This window comes from Eleutherodactylus coqui, chromosome 11 (genome assembly GCF_035609145.1).
Source record: "Eleutherodactylus coqui strain aEleCoq1 chromosome 11, aEleCoq1.hap1, whole genome shotgun sequence".
Lineage (NCBI taxonomy): Eukaryota > Metazoa > Chordata > Amphibia > Anura > Eleutherodactylidae > Eleutherodactylus > Eleutherodactylus coqui.
The window spans coordinates 51,410,037-51,430,604 of record NC_089847.1 but is presented as its reverse complement, the minus strand read 5'-3'; the positions used below and the strand labels follow the sequence as shown (position 1 = coordinate 51,430,604).

Sequence of the window (20,568 nt, the reverse complement as noted above, 5' to 3'; positions counted from 1 at the left end):
GGAGGCTGACTTCGCTTACGGAACGCACAGCAGATCCAGGAAAGAATTTTGCGCAAGCCTGCTGTAAAACTTAGCTGGCTGCGTATGAATTAGGACAACTACCCCCAGCAGAGACCCTGTACACTGAGGATGGTCACAGGCAGCCCAAATAGATTTTTTTTCCCAAATGTTTTTGGAAAGGCCCACTGCCTATATACACTAAATATGTCTTCTGTCCCTGCCTCACCACTACTGGCCCTGGACAATGTAAAATTACTGCAGACTGTTTCACTGTGGACAGGAATACAGCGGTGATGTAACAGGCAACACAGAGCCAGAAAAGTGCGCTAACGTCTCAGAGATGAAAGTGAAAGTAACCCGAACATCGTGTGGTACTCGTCTCGAGTAACGAGCATCTCGAACATGCTAATACTCGAACGAGTATCAAGCTCGGACGAGTACGTTCGCTCATCTCTAGTCTTAATCATTGATATAATATTTATAACAATTGATATAGTAATAATTAATTAGATTAATAATAAAGTCTTAAAAAGATATATCCTCTTGTTTAAAGCCCATTAGTGAGGTCAATAAAAAGACATATTGAGGTCACAAAGGGGTTAAAGACCTGTTTTAGCAGCTATCAGGAGTAGCCCAAACTAAATCAGTCGGTGGCACATTGGGCCTTTGCCCACTGAAATACAAAGGCTTATTGGTTGCAAAAGTACACATAACCTATAATGAGCTGAACAATGTTACAAACTCTAATCATAATCATTATGACTGTAAATTTAAAAGAAACACTTAGAAGTTACTAATCATTTATTAATAGAACCATAAAATGTCAAAAGGTATATTCAAACTCTTAATTGGATGCTGATTCTATGTATTTTGATCACATTATGGAATTGTATAATTCTTTTGAGTGATGATGGCTACAAATGGCCAAGGGTAGATTGTGGTGAAAATATAATTGGCTATTTGTAGCCATTATGTATTCGAACAGCAATGAATGTTCAGTGTATAAATTATAAGGATTGCATAACTGAGTCTTAAGCTCCATTTGAATGGGACAAATTTTGGGCAAAGGATGCCCGACACTCATCCCTGTATGTATTAGCTAACATGCTTTTGCACAGGAGCGCGTATTGTTGCTTCACAGCAGGGCGGCTGCAGGAAATTTCTCTCCTCGCTCTCCCCTGCCTCTCTTCATTTACTTAACACAGCGGCTGTTCAGCACTGAACGGCTGCTATTTACACTGAACAATCATCGTTCAGGATTTTATGCAGCTTAAACGATGAAAGATGAGATGAACGATGATCGTTCAATGTAAATGGCAGCCGTTCAATACTGAACAGCCGCTAGGTTAAGTGAATGAAGAGGGGCAGGGGAGAGCGAGGAAAGAACTCTCCCCCAGCCACCTACTGTGAAGCACCGATACACGCTCCTGTGCAAAAGCACGTGAGTAGGTACTTGCGGGAACGATTGTCGGGCATCGTTTGCCTGACATTTGTCCCATCTAAATGGGGCTTTATAGACCTGCTGGAACCTTGTTGAATCTGGAGGTATATTACCATTGTCTTGTAATTCTACCACCATTGCCTATAGAGCCTTGTGATTTTAATTAGTCATGCAAATCTATCATCATGGTCTAAAACTGAACTGGGGCCTTATGTATATTTGGAGCTTAGTGTTGTTAGTGTTTTAAGAATCAGTTTTGTTTGTCTGATCTGGTTCTATTTGAGGAATGGGCTGTTCAGTTTGTGACCTTTTTCAAACAAACAACTCTATACATTGCAATATTTGCAATACAAATGTTCAAGCAATAGATCATACTAAGTGTAAAAGACAGGAGAGGGTTTTGGAGAGTTAGAAGCATTTTGGATCAGTGATGGGGAATGTCCTCTCACAGTGGGGTTCCTTAGACGACTCCCTGTTCTCTGACTTTTCACAGCAGCTTCTCTAGTTGATGTACAAAGCAGATGAAGTATACCAAAAGCTCTTGGTGATGTGAGTATTGATGTAACCTGGCTGATGTACGCACATCTGAATAAGCCCTAAGGACCAGACACTTTTTAGGGATTTTACTCATGTGGGGGTTTTACTGCCCTATTTTTTTTCCTTTAGCTATCAGAATTATTATTTATTTTTTTTGTGACATATAGGGCTATTTTTTAAATATCTTTTTCATTGACTTTTTTTTCCATTTTTTTAGTTTTATTGATTTTTTAACATTTCTAGTTTTTTTTTTAATTAGTATATATTCGCTAAAATAAAGTATGGGAACGGGTTCCTCATTTTGTTTTGGACGTTTTGATATATAGTATGTATGGTTTTGGATTACAGGGTGCTTGTAGCAACGGTTTTGGTTGCCGTCGGCTTTGGGTTATTTTCATTCTTATGTATATGTTGTTACTTTATTCTGTAATTTTGTTTTACTTATGTATGTCATACAAGACCTCTGGGGGACATTCTCATGTCTGTTGTTTTTTTTTTTAATTTGACATTTTCTCACTGTAGCTGGGGCATCCATAGGCGGAAAACATTCCCTGTAGGGACATTAGTCACTGGCAGAGCTGGTCAGGGTCTTCGGGGACCCTGCAGCTCTGCTGTAGCAGGGAATCCCGGCGGTCACGGGACCCCCAGGCTCCCGTAGTGGAAGTTACACTTCCACTTTTTAGTACACAGCGCTCATTAAAAAACCCTCCTACCTTCTCCTCCGGACTATCAGCTGTGACTAACAGCTGACAACCCTTCCTGCTTCTGATTGATTACAGAAGCAGGAGACTTTAATTCCCGCCATAATTTTACATATGGCTGGGCTTAAAGCCGGGGACCAAGCGCCATAGATTTACAGTGCCTGGTCCTAACTGGGTTAAAGAACAAAGCTGCCACAGGATTTGTCCTTATGGCTTATACTGTGTGCAGTAATTTGCCCAGTCTCTCTCTGTTTATATAGTTTTTATAGAGTTTGTTTATGTTTTATTCATTTTCGAAATATAAAATCTTTAAAAAGAAACTTGCTTTGTGCTATCGTAGTCTGAGACCTATAACTTTTATTTTTCATTTAATGGAGCCATGTAAGGGCTTGCTTTTTGAGGCGTGAGTTGTAATTTGGATTTGAACCATTATGTGCTACTGTCAATATGACTTTTTGATCACTTTTTAGTTGATTTTGATTGGGAAGCAAGATGATCACAAAACAGCGCTTCTTGCTTTTTTTTAATAGTGTTCACCATGCAGGATACGGTAAATAATCTGCTATTTCAATAGTTAGGATTTTTACAGAAATGGTGATACCAATTATTTTCAGTGTTTAGATTTCATTCGACATAATAATTGGGAAAATGTTTTTTTAGCTTGTAACATTTGTTTTTTTATGTTCTTGAACATTTTATTGAACTTTCTTGTACATTTTTTAGTCCAACTCAGGGACTTGACCATGGAATCACTTCATGGCTTGTATAGTGTACCACAATGCTTCTTGTAGTTTGGAAAGACCACCTTAGAGAATTTGCATTCCTCCGAGTAAGTAAAATCAATCCAATAGCAGCAAGTTCTTTGAAACGTATTAGCAGTGCCCGGAACAGATGCTGTAAGGTTCACCATGCACATTATGTCTTGTTTTATTCTTTTTGTTATTCTTCAGGTTTTTCATCGATCTCTGTGTTGTATCCAGGCTGAATGGATTATTTTTGCCTCCCATGTTGTTGGCACAGACCATTTGTACAAAAACACAAACCAGAGAATGAATTACCTGTAAAAGTAGGGATTAATCAATAAATAGCAGACTCAGTAGGCTTCTTTCACAGGTGTGATGTTGAAACGATGGGAAATATCACAAATTATTATATAAGCATTGCTACCGTATAATACTTTGTATTCAGTTGCAGTGGAGTTTAAGTGTACCTTGATTGTATAGGTAGAGCCCCACATAAGGCCCATTATAGAGATCCCTTACTGGTTTTGAAGTATGAAATCAGCAAGAACTTTTTTGTGTTGTTTTCAGAGTGGAAGAGAAGCTCGCCTAAGAACATAAAAGCATACAGGGGGAGGACGCTGGATCCATGTTGTCTGGTAAGTTCTCTTCATACCTACAAGTTATCCTGAGTCTGCGTTATTGCTCTTCACAGAAACTGTGACACATGGGAGAACCAAGCTGGTGGTTTAATTAGTAAGATATTGATCCCTCTTTCCGTACATCATGCAATGCCTTGGTCTGGGGAGCAAGAAAAATGCCTTGTAGATAATATATTGGCAGTGAAGTGTCTAATGAAGAGTTTTCTAATGCTACTTTATGACTTGCCATATATCATAAAAATGCTATCATTGACAAAAAAGTTCTTCAAAGAAAGATGACACTAAATATTCAACATCACCATGTTGTAGTCTAAAGACTGATACATATCACAGAAATCATTGCTACATACCGATTGTATCTTCTGGGGATCATTTTCACCATTGGGACTCTAAATAATACAGTTAAAGCCACCCTTCAGTTTTGGGACAAAATTCTGTCCTGAGACTGGAGGGAGCAGGGGTATCTTATTGATACTTTAACTTGCTTCTTGGCTCTTCATTCCACTGGTTCCAGTTCCATTTTCAGGTGGCCAAGACTACTAGAGCACCTACAGGATTACCAATTCACTGTAGCTGGTCTGTGATTGGTCAGTACTGCTCAGATGATCAATGCTGGCCAATCACAGGGCACCTTACAGTGTCTGTTGAGTGCTAGAGTGCTGGAAAAAGGTGACAGCCGTCCTGGCCATCTGAAAACGAAGCACCAACCAGCAGAATAGAAAGGCCAAGAGAAGAAGATAAAGTACAGGTAAAATAGCCCTCCACCCTTTGGTTCCCAGGACAGACGTTTGTCCTGAAACTGGAGGGTCACTTAAACTAGACACGCTAATGTAAGTGTTAATAAATAAGAATAATTCCTACATTACTGTTGAAGTATAATTGAATTACAGGTTATTATCAGATCTTAAAATAGCAGGAACGCATTGACTTTTGGGGAGAGTAGATATAAACTATTCTCACATAACTCCCATAGGAAAGGTCTTCTTCCTGGTTCTTAGGAGTCAGGGGTTTAATTAATAATTGGGAGGCTGCCTGAAGATAAGGACAAAGTAAGAAATTGGTACTTCAAGAAGCTGTTTAATGAGCAAAGTTTGACCTAATGATAGCTTCCCTTCAAAATAGAGGTGAGATCCAGTGTAAAGAAAAGACATTCTTTTTATTGAGGGTTGCCTCCATTTTTGTCTTTGTTCCTCTTAGTCTGGTTGAGTATAAACATCATACGTTACTCTCGAATCAAATGTCAGAAAAGCTGTTTAGTTCAAAAGCTGACTCCTGATTGATGTTGGCTTCACACTGACTGTATGTGAGAATGCAATAGTAGATCTGACTGCAATGTTTGTTCAGATTTTGTTGAAGGGTTAGCTGGGCCAACATTCAATGAGCAAATAAGAAACATTTTTGTGCTCCCAATTGGTTCCAGTGTCCCAAAGTTTTACATTCTGAAATGGTTAGGTCAGGGATTTTCTACTTCATATATGCTACCACATCTCCTCACCAATATAACCTATGGTCAAAGCAATAAAGAACAAGCAAGAGTGTTAATGTAGGAATGAATGACCTGAGCACCTATCTTTACATAATTAGAGATAGTAGTTTTAAAGATTTAGCTCAAATTCATTAGTACACCTTTTTTCACTTACTAGTGGACCATACGTATAGTCAAGCATTGGTTCCAGGGAAGCTCTGATGCCTATACTACAATATGCACACTCATACTGTGTCATAAATTCTACCATTGTCAATGTGTGATATCATACTTCTTAGGGACTGTGTACCTTTCATTGTAGAATCTACTACATTCAAGATTAGAGATGAGTGAGCACGCTCGGATAAGTCAGTTACTCGAGCGAGCCTCGCTCTTCTCGAGTAACTGCATTCTTGTCCGAGCGTGCTCGGGGGGGGCGGCGGGGGATAGCGGGGAAGAGAGCAAGAGAGATCTCTCTCTCTCCCCCGCTTACCCCCATCGAACCCCCGAGCACGCTCGGACAAGAATGCAGTTACTCGAGAAGAGCGAGGCTCGCTCGAGTAACTGACTTATCTGAGCATGCTAGCTCATCTCTATTCATGATCCAATAATCTGGGAAATATTACATTGCACTGGTATTAATTAAACCACATAAATGTGTGAGCGAACTCTATTGATACGTCCAAGTTAGGCCGCCTGCAAGACCCGCACAGAAATAGAACATGCCGTGATTTGTTTTCCGCGTGTATTTTCACGCGGACAAATCGCAGCTGTCTGCATAGGATTGCGTTTTGTAATGCAACCCTATGCAGGCATGCACGGGCGTAAATTCTGCGGGAAATCCTGCTGCGGAATTTCCGCCCGTGTGCAGGGGGCCATAGCTATGTTCTAAAAAGATGAATTTATACACACACTCAGCATAAACGCTGATAACACAAAAATAGAAATAGAGGAAAATGGGGAATCTAACCCTAAACCTTCTGATATGAGAAGACTCTACCTAGAAGCAGAGTGCTTGCCCAGATGAGAGAAACCCCACATCAGGACACTGGGGCAACTCTGGCTTTCCTCAGATGGTGACAGGGAATAGTGGTAAATGTTAGATGATACTTAGGCCTCTTTCCCAGGCCTTTAGTCTCAGTCTTCATTGTGGGTTTGCTGAACTTTTCTCTCCACCTATTTCTCTTTCAGAAGAGCGCCATTTTGACGCAAATTAGGCGCGTCAAAAACTCACGCCTATTGGAAGCAATGGTTTCCTACGGGTTCCTTCAGACAATTTTTTTGACACCCCTAAAATATCATGTGGGAAAAGATAGAACATAGGCGCGTTATTTTAACACCAAAATTTCTATCCTGTCGAAAGAAAGTTCTTGCCCTACTTTTGACGGCAAAATCTGGAGGCTCCATAGACTCCTATGGGAGACTGTACGAGCCATTCAAAAAAGAGAAGGGGAGGGAGTTAAACTGTGGCCAGGACTGTTAAACAATGACAGGTGCCTCTAGTGAGGCATTTAAAGTGATTACAGTAGTTTTGCCGACTGAGTGATTTTGGGGCTGTGGCGTTGGTTCACTGCAAGTCGCCGCAGCCAGCCATGAAAAATCGTGAAGAATAGACGCGACTTGGTCATGGCTATTCTTCATTCATGTGATTTTGTACTTCATTAGCCGCAATTTTTTAGCGCAGCTATCAGAGCATCAAAATGACGTTCGTGTGAAAGAGACCAAAATGTATATTAAACTTCTAGAATACAAGGAAACCAGTATACAAACACCCCAGATAAATAAATAGATCACCCGCAGACTCATCTTAACTGAGACACAGGTCAAACCCAGGAGCTGCAGACAAGACCAGAAACACCTTTCGAAGATAGAATAAGCAGCACCTTCTGTTCAGAAGAGCTAGTCTAGATATCAAACGGTTGCTGACTGACTGGCAGAACAGCTAATCATCTCAGGCAGCTAATTACCCACTTAACAACAAGGAGGTGTTGCAGACCAGTGCTGACAGAAAATGAACACATTTACTAGGCACATCACTTGGGCAGTGGCCACGATACCACCCGGACACACGACTGTCCACCAGCCACGCCTATACTATGTAATACCCTAACACAAGGTTATTATCAAATTAATCTCCTTTATGGTGTGTTCCTATTATTTGCAGCATTTCTAACCAGCAGGGAACTATCACATCAGTCTGTGGAGTGCAGATGGACTGCGGACTGCAGAATGTAATCTCCCCCAACTTCTCTATTCAAATTAATTGCTTATTTCAAGTTTAGTTATTCTATTTACTATTGACTTAAGATCTAAAACTTTGACCCCCATATGGTACGGACCACTGTGTAGCCAACCTGATGCACCCTTATTTCCACTGCATAAAGGGGTTTTCTGGGTAAATACTATTGAAGACCTATCGTCATTGATTGCGGGGTATCCGCCACTGTCAGTGTAGTGGGACCGGACGTCGTCATCGGGGTCAAAGCGGGAAGTCTCAGAGGCGACTTTACTCCCATTGAAATCAAAGGGAATAAAGCAGCCTATTACATTTCCAGCTCTGACCCCCATGTGGAGCCGGAAGTGTAATAGGCTGATTCAATGGGAGTGAAGCCGCTTCTGACACTTTCTGCTCCGACTCTTATGACAGTGATCCCAATTGGTGGATCTTGGACAATCATCTATTAATGACCTATCCTGAGCATAGGTCATCAATAGCATTTGCCCATGAAACTGCATTAAGTACTAGTCTTGTTCCGGTGTTGCTCTGGATCTATTTCCAAAGCAATAGCGCTGTTAGTCAAAAGTCTCTATCATTGAAGAGTGATGAGATTAGACGTACTAAACTGTCATTTTAAAGCATTTAAATGGAAGTAAATGCTTTTCACATCCATTTCCCACACATTATGTTCCACCGGGATCCTGAGTGATTGTTTATAAGAAGCCTAGTAATGCAGTGTGCGGATTAGCCTAAAGAATTGTATAAAATATTGGTGTCTTAAATAAAGACAATTAGCTTTCCCTGAATATCTATGTGTGCGCAGGGAAGCTGTGTGGGATGGCGACGCATTCAGATCAGAGCTCATTCCACCTACTTAGCTCTTGTCATTGGCTAATACCTCTAATGCTTTAACCGCAGAGGAAACGGCAGGAGTTAAAGCCAGCATGTGCTATGATGTCACAAATTGCACGCACTGTGTCCTAAACAGCAACGATCGCCTAAAAATAATCTGTTCCAGTAATGAAAATAACAGTAATTAGCATTTTTGATCCCCTTCCCTTCACATACGCGCAATAATGCTCCATATTTATGAGTAATGGTCCCCTTTCCACAGTTAACACACTCAATTGAAAATGGCTTATGCAACACTAAGGATATATTCACATGCGGCAGAGAAATTTCTGTGGTCATCCCATTAGGCCTCATGTCCACGGGGAAAATCAGACCCGCTGCAGATTCTACATGTAGAATCTGCAGCGGGTCCCTCCTGCCCCGCGGACATGAGGGCTGAAAATGCAAATAAATGAGAATAAACTTACCTCCGATCCGCTCCGTTTCTTCTCTTCGCGGCGGCGTCATCTTCTCTCGTCGCGGCCGGATCTTCATTCTTCGGCTCGGCGGATGTGCACGATGACGTCGGTGACGTGCCCCGCGCATGCGCCGGGCCGAAGCAAAATGATCCGGCCGCGGCTGAGAGAAGATGGCGCCGCGGAGAAGAGAAGAACCGGAGCGGGTGAGTAAAATATGATTTTTGTGTCCCGCGGATCCGGACGGCTTCCATAGGCTTCAATAGAAGCCCGCGGGAGACCCGCATGAAAATGGAGCATGGTCCAGATTTTTTCATGCTCCATTTTTTTTTAAATCACTTTTATTGACGATCCGCGGGTATTTATCTACCCGCGGGTGGTCAATGCATCCCTATGGGATGCGGATCCGCGCGCGGGAGAAGAGTTAAAATCCGCTGCGGATTTTAATTCTTCTTTTTCCCGTGGACATGAGCCCTTAATCTGTATGTGACTTGTAAAAATACATGTGCCTACTGCATGAACAACTGTTTTAGGGCGGCCTCACACGAGCGTATGTGCAAATACGCTAGCCGCAAGGCAGCGTATTTGCCCATTAATGAGGTTTAAAGAGGTAGATAATCTATGCGTCTGTGGATAGTGCTGTACTTTTTGCACACTTAAAGGGGTTGTCCCGCGCCGAAACGGGTTTTTTTTTTTTTTCAATAGCCACCCCGTTCGGTGCGAGACAAACCCGATGCAGGGGCTTTAAAAAAAAAACGCACAGTACTTACCCGAATCCCCGCGCTCCGGTGACTTCTTACTTACCTTGCGAAGATGGCCGCTGGGATCTTCACCCTCGGTGGACCGCAGGTCTTCTGTGCGGTCCATTGCCGATTCCAGCCTCCTGATTGGCTGGAATCGGCACACGTGACGGGGCGGAGCTACGAGGGCAGCTCTCCAGCACGAGCGGCCCCATTCAGAAGAAAGAAGACCGGACTGCGCAAGCGCGTCTAATCGGGCGATTAGACGCTGAAAATTAGACGGCACCATGGAGACGAGGACGCTAGCAACGGAACAGGTAAGTGAATAACTTCTGTATGGCTCATAATTAATGCACAATGTACATTACAAAGTGCATTAATATGGCCATACAGAAGTGTATACCCCAACTTTGTTTCGCGGGACAACCCCTTTAAGGCCAATTCAGACGTGTTCATTTTCTTACATTTTGCGCAGTGTTGTACCCTTCCCCTTGCGTATTTTCACACCTCCAACAGACTTCTATTGTATTTCTGCTGCGAAAAATGCAGGGAAATAGAGCATATCCCACTTTTTTCCATACGCGCGAAATGCGCTCACAAAACACGCTTATGGGAATGAATCCATTGAAATCAATGGGTTTTATTCTCTGTGTTTAGTGCGTGCAGATTTTGTGTGCACAAACAGCTGTGCAAACACGGTCGCGCAAGAATCCCTTAGATATGCAGGTTTGTACAGCAGAGTATTCCGCAGCATTTTGCAGAATATTCCGTTTGGTGAAAGCACTCCTATATCAGTACTGACCACAGAATTAAACTGGCCTAACAGGGGGAGAGGGCTTCCTTTGTTTCACAAACAGATCCATGAGAGGAGGTGATAAAGTGCTGTTTGATTGCTTTTGCAGCCTTCTGAATAGAATGCCTGCAAAATTACAATATACTGCAATACTGAAATATTCAAGTATATTGTACGAGCGATATATAAGTGTATAAGCGATTAAACAATTACAAGTTCAAGTCCCCATGGGGACATACAAAAAGTAAAAATAAGTTAAATATTTTTCAATTATTACTACAATTATATATATATTAAAGGTTTCAAATATAGCACTGCATCCCAAAATGGTACCAATAAAAAACTACAGCTGGAACCACAAAAAAATACCCCACGCCATGCCATCAATGGAAAAATTAAAAAGTTATGGGGGTCAGTATATGGCAACAGAAGGTAATTGTTTTCTCTTAAAAATATATTTTATTTTTTAAAAGTAGTACAACAAAAAAACTATATCAAATTTGTTTCTCTTCAATCATGGCGCAATTGTGGGTTTTTTCCATATCACCAAATTTAGAAGTTTTTTTTAATGTTTTCAGTACATTATTGTTACTGTGCGTCAGCCAACATTAAGTAAAACCAAAGTAATGTGACCGTGCCTTTGACGTATGTGCCCTGTCATGTGGCTTTGGGCGCTAAGTGCCTTCTCCCTGTCAATGCAGAAGGTCCCTGAGTTGTCATATGTGAGAAATCCCTCTGGTGGCTCAGTGTATAACGTCCCCTTCTTTACAAACCTGCTATAACATCTTCTGTGGTGTATGGGCTGATTGGCCGACAGGGAGGTATCTCCTTTGCTGCCATAATGGAAGTGTGTTTATTTCAGCACCCATCTCTACATGAGCACCGGTTATTTTTATGTCTAAGGTATTTAGTTGTGTAGTGGACTCCTGTCAGCTAAATCCGTATGGCTATATATACTTAGTTATATATGTTATTTTTTACTTCTGCATACATCTTCCCTTTTCTTCATCTAAGGACACACTAGGCCACCTAGGTTCCTGATTTGCTCCAATGGAGTGATCTACTTCTAGGCAGGGTTTGCCACACCATAGGTGGTTAGCATTCCCATTCCTGTGTTTCTTCTACTGTTATTTGCCCTATCTTGTGTTCCCTGCATTCTGGTGATATGTCTGTCTGCATTGGTCCTTTGGGAACATTTATTATGTTTTCGTCTGAGATTTTTATGATGTCTGTGAGAGGCTCTGTACTTGGACCCTGCTCTTACGTAACAATTATAATGTACATTAAAACTAAAGAGGACTTGTTGAAAGAAGGGGGAAAAAACAAAAATTCAAAAATGCTAAATGGCCATGTCGCCAAGGGGTTCAAGACTTAGCAGTTCATAAATAAATGTAGTGTTCAAAATAGCTAGATAGAACTTGTAAGCACTTCGATATTTTTTGTTGTCAGAATGGTTCTCTATGGGATTGTTCTCAGTAAGAGGAACCAAGTAATCTTGTAGATATGATACCTTTTAATGGCTAACAAAAATACATGATGTTATAGCCTCTCATGGTTCTTCCTCAGGTATTATGAAATAGATCCAAAGAGGCATGCATATATATATATATATATATATATACCTCTTTAGGATCTCTGAATTAGTGTTAGGGGGTCACCAGGCCAGAGTGTTATCTGTGCTATAGATTTCTCATACTTCCCAGTCACGCATGAATCCTCTTGAAGAATTTCACCTCTGTTGAAAATGTCAAAAGTTGTTATAAATTTTTACTCCCAAATTCTTCTATGGCTTTGTGACTTGGAATTCCCTAGAAACGATCATAAGCAAAAGGATATTTTGCACAATATGAGATGCTTTTCTGGAAATATCAGATTCTTGCTCTGTTCCCTCTGCATTTTTTGAACAGTAGTGAAGAGAATGTTTCACTATCAATCAGTACTGATTTTAGCTTTGCAACATTCACATAATGATAAGTATCACTGGCAGAACCAGAACCTCTCACTGAGATCAATGGGGGAAACTATTGCGCAAAACAAAAAAAAATAATCGCTACTGGTTTAGTAGGATAATCTGCATAGTAATGGTAATATTGCATAACATGGATAGATCAGGGTGAGGATCATATGGAGCAATTTCTCAAATAATATATCAAAATATTAACTCTTCCCGCAGGTTTAGCTGCATCTATCCTCTTGTTACATATGAGATACTGTGACGGATACATAGGGTTAGCAGATACTTTGCATACAGGTGGCTATTATGTTAAATCTGTGACTTGGAAAATATCGGCTTATTCTGACAATGTCCCAATCTTCTGGCTGACTGCCCAGCACCGGGGCAATGCAGGGACAGAGTGTACAGCGCTCACTGCTCTCTATTGTATTAACCCATTATCTGCAGTAGCTGAAACCTACAGGAACATGGCAGGTGGCTAGAGATAATGACATGTTGTCACAGCTTCATTTGGTCTTGATGTTTAGCATGCATATTCCTTTTTTGTATCTACTCCTCAGCATCACTCTATCTTTGCCCCAGGCATTAGGTGTAAAAACCTCATGCTTTGAAGAAGTTTTTGATGATTTTGCAAAATGGAGATTAAGGTTATGTCCACGTCAAATCTTCTTATACGGAATGCAGCTTCTGCTTTTTACAGCTAGGAATATGCTAAATAAAACATCCAGTGCTGTATATTTGGTGCACAAAATAGGTGAAACGATAAAAGGTGACTAACATAAGGCAGCTGGGGTGTATGGGGTATTATACAGTACATTAATGTAGATTGCATCCATGCATAAAGTCATTATGTAAATGGGAAGATACAGAAGATGCTAAAATAAGGATGGCATGATACTTTCCAAGCAGTAAGTCCCTGTGTGTGATCTGATGCTGGCACAGTTTGCAGCGTTCGCCATGTGTTGTTGGCTCTGGACATTGCTCTCCGGCTCTAATCAGGTAGATTAGGATTCAGCTTTGTGATCAGGCAGCCGTGTATGCAACAGGCGGCCGCAGTGTTCCCTCCAGCACACGGGACATTGTATCACCTGCCCCTGTTACGTAGGACACAAATACAGCTTTAATCCCACAGGCCAGCAGTTTTAGCCCTGCTATTCATAGCTCAGAAAGCTTGTGCTATAGCAAGATTGTCATGCTCCCACATCATTTCTAACTACTACCATAAAGACAAGTAAATTACTGCAGCTATTGCCAGTTATTGTGTAGTGGCCCGAAGTCTATATATCAGGCCCCTCCATAATTGTCATACGTATCATGTCTTCAGTGTGGATGCACTGTGCAAATTGTCTTGTTTCTAGTTATGTGTATTGCACAGCTTCTGCATGTAAGAGGTTAATGTCGGTGATTGGTTGGGATATGTCTGGAAATTGTATCAAACTGTCTTGTCACGTGATGTTGTATGATGTATATATGTGTCTGCAAGAAGTCAGAGAAAGAGTTCTGAGTTCCATTGCTTCAACGGTTAAGTAAGGAGGGAGAGTGCTAGCCACATGGGGGTACCTTTAACCCTCATGTGGTGAAGAATGGAAGCTGAGGAGAGGTTTCCTGATGTCCCCATCCCAGGACCCCTACCATGAGTGAGTAGAAGAAAGGAGCCTGCTGTGCAGTGTTCTGTCGACAAGTGAAGCAGAGTGTTCTTCCCACCTTCAGTGTGTGACTGTCCAGGAGCGGAGCCTTACAGATAACTCAGCCTGTAGGCCCAGTGTCAAGTGCCATCTCTACCCCGCCAGCTCCTCAGTGTCGTGCCTCAGTTGCTGCGGGGCGTTACAATTGCATCGATCAGTATAGGACATCTAGCTGTAAGCATGACCATGCATCAAACAACCAAACCTGGCAGACTTGGCAGGATCCACTGACAATCTAATGTTTATGGGTGGCTCCTGACTGTCCTCTGATGAAAGATGGGCATGTTGAAATCCAACGTGTCTGATCAAGGGTGTAGCTAAAGGCTTATGGGCTTGGGTTCTGGTGCACAAATGTCAGCTCCCCCCCCCCCCCCCACTTCTCTACGCAGCTGCCAACCACAGCCCACCTACAGCTTTCAGCTGCATCACTGAGCTAGTGTTCCGTCTAAGCCTTTGTAGCTAGTGAGTGGAGCAGTTAAGGCACTGAGTACTGGTGCCTCTGAGCTAGAAAATGCAAAAAAAAATGAAGTAAATATTAATGTACTGCTCCCTAAAAGCAGCTAGATATAAAGCACTACATAACATTGTCATCTGAGACCATGAGAGCGTTTGTCTCCACCCTTTTATATCTTGTGAATCACATTCAACTTTGAGTGATAATCCAAAGCCAAAATCAACTAAAAAATAAAGGAGCATATTAAACAAGCACAGTAAATTAGCTTTGATCCTGGCTGATCGTAAAAAAACGCATGGGATTAAGACCTCATGTCCACGGGGACATATCCGCAGCGGGTCACCCGCACGCGTGACCCGCGCCCCATAGGGATGCATTGGATGTCATTTTCCCTTGAGGCGCAGATTGCGTGTGCGGGGAAACACCCGCAGCATGTTCAGTTTTAGTGCGGGACACCCGCGGGGACGGTTGCCGCAGGCTTCTATTGAAGCCTATGGAAGCCGCCCGGATCCACGGCACACCCGCAGCTGAATTCCTGCTCTCTGGTGCGGGAGTGCGCGAGAGCAAGAGTTAAAAAAAAAGAGTGCATGATGCATGCGCGCAGCACGCTGCTGACGTGCCGAGCACATCCGCTGGGCCGAAGTAAGAAGATCCGCCCGTGATGGAGGGCGGATCCGCAGCGTCTGGACAGGTAAGTAATTCTTCTTTTTAGGCCTTATGTCCGCATGAAAGGAGGGACCTGCTGCAGGATTCTGCCTGAAGAATCCGCGGTGGGCCTGATTTTCCCCGTGAACATGAGGCCTAAAGCTCCTGCTCCTGCAGTGTAGCAGGAGGAGGTTGGGTCATCATGTGTTAATCACAGTCAAGGACCCGTAGGAGAAGGCAGAAGCAGTTTTTAGCCACTATTGTGTACTGATTATATAGCACTCAATAAGCACTATGTAGTGAAGAGAGAAAGCGGAAGTGTAACGTCCCTATTTGACCTTGCAAGCACGTGACTGCCAGGTGCCCCCTGCCAAGCCATTGCTGCAGGGTCATAGTAGACCAAGATCAGCTCTGTTAGTGACTACTGTCACTACAGGGGAATGTTTTACCCTGTAACTGGGGCTTCTATGGATGCCCTAGCTACAGTGAAAGAGTGCGAAATTAAAAACAAAAAAATAGATTGTGAATGTCCACCAGAAGTCTTATATGACAACAAGGACGACATAGGTGTTATGAATATTAGTTACAAAAATAAGCTTTAAAAAATTACAGAATATAATAAAAATAAATATATAAAAAAGAAAATGACCCGTCCGAAACAAAATGAGGAACCCATTCCTGTGCTTTATTTTAGTACGTAAATATACTAATTTTACAAAGAAACAACTATAAATGTAAAAACTTTTTTCAGATTGTTAACCCTAATAAAACGGTTTAGGACAAGCTCTATTTGTTTTACAGGAAAAAGGCATTACAGTTTTGGACAAACAGAGCTAATTTTAATTCAAACGTCTGTAGCTTTGGTATTATCAGTGCTACCGACATGATTTCGATGGAAAACACTTGGCTTTAAAATGACAGCAGATGCTCGTCTGTAGCACCGATAGAACCTGAGCTATAGCCGTTTGAAGTGAGATCAGGAATATTGAATTTGCAGCTGTTATTTCAGTGCATGTACAGAGTAGAGGAGGCAGCAAACATGCAGGCAGCAGAGAAGATCTGCGATTCTGCTGCCTCTCCCCGTGTCCCAGAGGAGGGTAACATGGCATTTTGTTCATGTAATCACCCAACTTATCGATCACATTTACTCTCTAATTGTCACATATTGGGGTCTTTATATTGTCACAGAAAAGGAGGGGAAAAGTGAAAGGATGAGCACTTGCTCAGCTAATCACATGTCTACAATGTTTAATCCACAGATGTCACAGGGATTGTTGACCGCAGCATCTAAAGGTTTTAACAAAAAAACAATTTTTTAGTTTTTTTCCCTTACACAATGCTTTAAATATTGAAAGATTAAAAAGAAGAAAAAACTACACAAAATTGGTATCACCACATTAGTAACATCCAGTGTTATAAAATATTTTATTATTTATCTAGAACGGTAAGTTCCATAAAAAAAAGGAAAAAAGAAAATGCCAAAATTGTTTTCTGTTCATCTCACTAGCTATATTGACCAAAAAAAAATGAAAAAAGTTATGACCGCTGGAACAAAAAAGGGAAAATGATTTACTTGTTCTTAAGGCTAAAATTAGTTATGTCACTAAAGGGATGAAAATGGACTTAGGGTGATGGAGTTCTGCTTCAAATATATTTATATGAGACACTAATTCAAAATCTACCCTGAAAAAAAGTCACATTTTTGGGAGTTTTTTAGAGATGAGCGAGCGTATTCGGAAAAGCACTACTCGCTTGAGTAATTTGCTTTATCCGAGTATCGCTGTGCTCGTCCCTGAAGATTCGGGTGAGTCGCAGCGGGGAGCAGGGGAGAGCGGGCGGGAGAGAGGGAGAGAAAGATCTTACCTCCGTTCCTCCCCGCTCTCCCCTGCAGCTCCCCGCTCCGTGCCGGCACCCGAATCTTCAGGGACGAGCACAGCGATACTCGGATAAAGCAAATTACTCGAGCGAGTAGTGCTTTTCCGAGTACGCTCGCTCATCTCTAGAGTTTTTCCCATTTTAATGTGACTGTTATGGGGTTAAAGTATATACAAAGAGAAGACTGATTAGAAATAGAATTGTCCATGAAATAAGTTTAAAAAGAGCAGAACGTCAATGTCTTAAACTGTCAGTATACGACTGAAGCTTGCTAGTGTTCTGGTACAGCTGGATCTCTCTGCGCGTGGGAGTTTTCCGTCATTTTGTTTCTAGCATAAAATAATTTACTTTGCATTATGAAATTAAGGAGCTATAAAAAGCAACAGTTAAATAGGAAGAAAGGTCACGGGGCTTCTGTTCCGAAGGTAACCTGGCATATAGTATATGCAGACGATAGCAACAGCTTACTGTTATATAAGACAATAAAGCTGCACAGCGTTAGGCACTGCTCTGGTAATCAGATGACCCTCTAGGAGTACCAGTTTTACTAGTATTAAAATTCCTTGGTCTCTATCACAAAAATCCTGCTACTCCTTTTTACAAATGTCTTAAAGGGGTTGTCCCGCGGCCAAAATGAACATTTTTTCACAGCTCAGTCCCCCATGTTCAGCAAACATCACAAACTACCCATGTAAATCGTTTGTATAGGGCGTTTCTACTCACCATGAAGCAGTTTTATAAAGTTATAAAATTCTTCTTCCAAGATGGCTGCCGTCATTTCCCAAGGTGCACCGCTGGTCTTCTCCCATGGTGCACCGCGGGTCTTCTCCCATGGTGCACCATGGATGTTCTTCTCCAGTCTGAGCTCCACTGCCGATTACAGCCACCTCATTGGCTGATCGGCACCACGTGACGGGGCGGAGCTACGCAATGACGAGGAGAAGAGGGAGGAGCCAGTACGCAGCTCGTGAGCCCGGACCATCCAGAAGAGGAATCTTCAGTGCGCAAGTGCGACTGTTCGTGCGACCAGAGGAGAAGTTTGGTCGTCGCCATGGAAGGGGTAAGTATTAGGGAAGGGGTAAGTATTAGGGATGAGTGAGTATACTCGCTAAGGCACTACTCGCTCGAGTAATGTGCCTTAGCCGAGTATCTCACCGCTCGTCCCGAAAGATTCGGGGGCCGATGCGGGGAGCTGCGGGGGAGAGCGGGCAGGAACGGAGGGGAGATCTCTCTCTCCCGCCCGCTCTCCCATGCTCCCCGCCGCAACTCACCTGTCAGCTTCGGCGGCCCCCGAATCTTTAGGGAAGAGCAGGGAGATACTCGGCTAAGGCACATTACTCGAGCGAGTAGTGCCTTAGCGAGTATACTCGCTCATCCCTAGTAAGTATATAACTTCTGTATGGCCAATATTTAATGCACAATGTATATTACAAAATGCATTAATATGGCCATACAGAAGTGTTTAACCCCCCTTGCTGTCACGGGACAACCCCTTTAATTTAGCCAATTCCACTTTTGGAAAATGAGGGGAATCTTAAGAAGCGGCCACTGGTCAGTTCATTGTAGCCGATGTAGTAGTGTCGAGCAATTATTGAAATAATTGGGTCAACAGTTACTGACCTGATTGATAAAATAATTGTGAATTGGGACTCCTGATTCCAACTTCTGTTAATATCAATAGGAGTACAAATTAGGTTCTCCAATTTGGCCTCCTTTAACAACAGTGGAGGTAATGGTGGTGGCGACAGGGTAAAAGCTCCATCACGGTCAGATTCAAGCCTAGAACTCCAGAAATACCAAACCAACACAACTGTCCTTTCTGCTCAAAGCACTGAGCCAATACTTTGGCAATTTTTGCTAAAAGTCGGATGATATAATGCAATTTAGCAAAAATTGACCCGATCATGACGAGCAACACTATTAACCCCTTAACGACCAAGGACGTAAGGGTATGTTCTGGAGCGTCGAGATATGTATGAAGAGAGGTTGCGGGCAATAGCTGCAATGTGGCCGATCGTGGCTATTAACCCTTTAGATGCCGCTTTCAGAATTTAAATCTCCTGAACGATGTTCGGGGGTCCCAAGCCTCCCCCTCCCCCCCCCCCCTCGCGGTGAGATTTGAAAGGCCCCAGGGCTGCCTTAGCAGACTGCCTATCAAGCCATCCCCGTCATTTTTGTTGCAGTTTGTGTGCCGTAGAAACAAGACGAAAAATGGCAGAATGTTGGTTTTTTTTATAATTTTACTCCACTTAGAATTTTTTTAAAGCTTTTTAGTACGTTATATGGTACAGTAAATGGCACCATTTAAAAATACAACTTGTCCCACAAAAAACAAGCCCTCATACAGCGACATCGATGGATAAATAAAGGAGTTACGATTTTTTTGAAGGGGGGAGGAAAAAACGAAAATGGAAAAAAAAATAAGGTGTTAAAGAGGACCTGTTATGGGGTGGAATCAGCAGGGCTGGCTGCATTGCTCTTATGAACAGTGTCCTCTATTGACAGTGAGCAGAGAAGACTGCCCACTTAACATGAGATGTCTCAGAGTTGAACCTAAGAAGAGTCCGTCCAGGTTAGGGGAAGTGAGTATGGAAAAAAACAGGGCTAGAATCAGTGAGTTCGTGGCTAAAGAGCCATTCAGCCAGCCCCATTGATTCTATCCTGTGACGGGTTCTCTTTATTGGAACTTTAATTACAGACAGTATGTGAGGTTGCTGTGACTAAAGGCATCTGCAGGTCATGAGGCCTCTATTGCGTCTCGTATATCTCGGATTGCCTGTGGCAGCCTACAGATATTTCTGTCTATATCCATGGCATGCTCTATCGGACTCCAATTATAACATACAGTCTCCTTAGGGGCACAGCTTTAGTGCACATCCTGTCCCTTATGGGTCCCTCAGACAGACATATTTGTGTATTTGTGCACACAATGCGCAGGGAATACAACCCATTGATTTTATTGCGTATGTTCTCTCCTTTCTTTTTTATGCGCGCATTTCACGCATGTGTAAAAAATAGGACGTGCTCTATTTTTGTGCGCATTTGCGCACCAACGGTCCCCATAGAAGTCTATGAGAGTTGCACAAATGCACAAATGGCACACTGCTTACATGCAGCTCCATTTCCCACATTCTTTTCATCCTCTGAGAGGGGTTTGGATATACCCAAGTTAAGGCTAATTCCCCATCCCTAAGGCCTCATTCACATGACAATATTCTGGTCAGTATTTTTAAACCAAAGGAAGCAGAATTGGAACCATACGTTAAAAAAAATTGCATAGTGAAAAGCTTTGCACTTTTTATTTTTGGATCCGCTCCTGGCTAAAATATTGCTTTGTGAATGAGGCCTTAAAACGAGAGAGAAAGAGACTTT

The 20,568-nt window shown here is 42.3% G+C and overlaps 1 protein-coding gene across 1 annotated transcript in view; it reads left to right on the top strand.

The window, feature by feature from the left end:
- The window catches only part of SMPD3 (sphingomyelin phosphodiesterase 3), a 212,023-nt gene that overhangs the window by 86,605 nt on the left and 104,850 nt on the right, over positions 1-20,568 (top strand). The window contains exon 2 of the mRNA XM_066584080.1: positions 3,990-4,057. The gene's annotated coding sequence lies outside the window, so the exon portion shown is untranslated. The remainder of the gene's footprint in view (positions 1-3,989; positions 4,058-20,568) is intronic.